The sequence below is a fragment of the Triticum urartu genome, chromosome 7A (assembly GCF_056163025.1).
Source record: "Triticum urartu cultivar PI428250 chromosome 7A, HENAU_Tu73, whole genome shotgun sequence".
NCBI lineage: Eukaryota > Viridiplantae > Streptophyta > Magnoliopsida > Poales > Poaceae > Triticum > Triticum urartu.
Window position 1 is genome coordinate 715,178,294 of NC_141879.1, and position 2,671 is coordinate 715,180,964.

Sequence of the window (2,671 nt, forward strand, 5' to 3'; positions counted from 1 at the left end):
GCGTGGACATCCCGTCGCTCGAGCCCCGAGTCGGCCGTGTCTCCCGGCGCAAGCTCCGAGGAGGGTTGGCAGCTCGTCAAGGCGCCATACTGGTGGCGATCACTGCCCAGCTACCAGCATTGAAGACAGGGGAGGACCTCTGCTTCTTATTCCCCTCCACCGTGCAGATCCTTTGTTCCCCACCGCTTCCGCACCTGCCACCGCTGCCTCGACGTTGGTCACTGCAAAGCCGACTGCCGGAACCTGTTCAAGTGCCGGGCGTGTAGGCGTTGTGGCCACCGCGCTCGCGACTGCAGTGCGCCGCCCGCCTCCTCGCCCCAGTCTTCAAGGAGTGCTTCACCAACGCCAGCCGCACTCCCTGCATCCCCAAGTTCGGCGCAGTTCCAGCTTCTGTCGCCCCCGACCCTAGAGCCCCCTTGCGTCTGTGATGCCGCGCGTTGGCGATCCCTCGCTGCGCCCGGAGGAGGCCCATGTGGTCATCACCTCCACGCCGGCAATGGAGGCCAGCGCCGCCTCCCTCTCCAACCTGGGCGCGCTGGTCTGGCTTGGGGGAAACCGCCCTCGCGTCAACGCTGCTGAGATCAGGAACGCCATCGCCAGCAAGTTCGCCATCGATCACCAGTACATCAAGGTGGTGCCGCATTACCTGGAGGATTCTTCGCCCTCTTCACCCACCCGCATCACTGCGGCATCGTCACCGCCTCGCCTGGTCGCTTCAGCCATGGCGGCCTGGACATCCACATCGCCAAGTGGAGGCCGGAGGCCAACGCCGACCTGGTGGAGGTGTATTACCACGTCCATCTCCGCATCAAAAACCTGTCGCTCGATGTGTGGTGCAACGAGGTGGCGACGCAGGTGCTCGGCCTGGACACGTTTCTGCACTACTTCGACGTCGCCACCGTGTAGAGAGAGGACTCCTCCTCCCTCAACCTTTGGGCATGGTCTGCCAACCTCTCCGCCATCCCAAAGGTGCTGCGTCTGACGACCACCGGCAATCAGCTGGCCGGCTACAGCAGCGGGCCAAGTGCTGTGGTTGGCCGGCGCGGTTTCAAGCGGCGCGTTCTCGTGCACCTCGATCTGGTGGAAGATTTCACTCCGGACATCAACGGCAACATCCCTCGGCGCCCTCACTCCTCGCACCCGTTCTCCATCACCCTAGGGGTCATCGATGGCGAGTCAAGGGCAAGAGATAGGTCTGAGGTGGCTGTGCGCCGCCGGGAGGACGACCAAGACAGGGACCGGCATGATGACGACCGTGACCGCGGGCGTCGTGGCCGCGATGATTGCCCCTCTTCCTGGAGGGACAGTTTCTTCAGGAGCCGCTCGCGCGCTCCGGAGCGCCGTGATGACTTGGGCCGCCGCAACTCGCGTGATGGCCGGCGCGACGGCAGAGATGGTCGTCGTGATGACCGCGGCCGAGATGGACGCCGCCGCTGCCCTGAGGCCCAGGATGCGCGCCGCATCGACTCCAAGCTGGTGCAGCGCCTGCCGAACGGAGCGGTCATCCCGACCTCTGGTAGGCGCGGCCGACGCCGCCCTGATGACTGCCTGGAACGGCATGGGCGCCCTGGAGGTGTTGCAAGCCCGGTCTGCGAGGACTCCCGTGGACGCTCGCTCCCCCCCTCGCCACGGACGACCTCCTGTGATGTGGTGCAGCTTAGCTCCTCTTCAGGCGAGGCCACTTGGCGACGTTGGATTGCCCCCTGCTTCGGGTCCAGCCCTCGCCCGGTGTGCCCGGTCTCACCCCTGTCAGCGTCGACATCGCCACGCTCCACCAGGTTGGATGTGATCGAGATCGTCCCAGCCTCCTCCCCTGCGGCACAAGATGATGAGGCCACTGCCACACCAACCCGTGCTCCCTCTGTATGCTCGGAGCCTGAGTCGGCCATCCCGTTCACTGAGACAGAGTCGAACACCCCGGTCCACGTCTCGGCGCCAGAACCGCAGATTTGCACCCCTCTGTTCGCCGCCTGTCAGCCACCACTGCTCGCCGCGCCTAAATCACCATCGCCAAGACCACGACCACCAACGAAGAGAAGAAAGACACTGGCTGGAGTGGTGGGCTTCAATCTCACCCGCTCTAGTCCGCGTCTCTAGGATAAGCACAGGAAGCTGCCAATTGCCAAGCTGGCCGAGAAGATGTTGTGCCAGCGCATGGGGATCATTGATGAAGGGCAGCAAGTCACTAAGGAGGCAATAGACAAGTTTGTGGCCATGTTCCAAGGCCAGCTACCTGACATCACGGTGTCAGCTCTCCGGGCTCTGTTCAACCTCGACTGCAACCTGGCGAACGCTGTTGAAGCTGCACTGCTCGAGCACGGTGGACAGGCAGGGACTGAGCTCCAGGGAACAAGCGTGGATGTAGCCAGCGAGGCGGCGTGATGGAGTAGCCACAAGCTCATGCTAAAGACATCCTCCTCTTTCCATGATAGATACAACTCCTATGTACGTGTGTGTGTACGCCTGTTGTTTGCAGACGTCCATGTTGGTGTATATTCCCTGCTGCCTTGGCGAGGCTCGTATGTTTTCTCTTAGTTTTCCTAAGCTGCTTGTGCCACTCGATGGATGCCTGTGTTCTCTACACAGCTCCATCTCTGTTGTAACTTGGGTTATCCATGTTAGAACAAAATCTTAGTATCCTCAACTGGAATGTAAGAGGTTTAAATTGCCC

General features: G+C 62.0%; 1 pseudogene; it reads left to right on the plus strand.

The window, feature by feature from the left end:
• Nucleotides 1–496: 496 nt before the first annotated feature.
• On the plus strand, nt 497–2,097 carry LOC147962080 (uncharacterized; annotated as a pseudogene).
• Nucleotides 2,098–2,671: the final 574 nt, after the last annotated feature.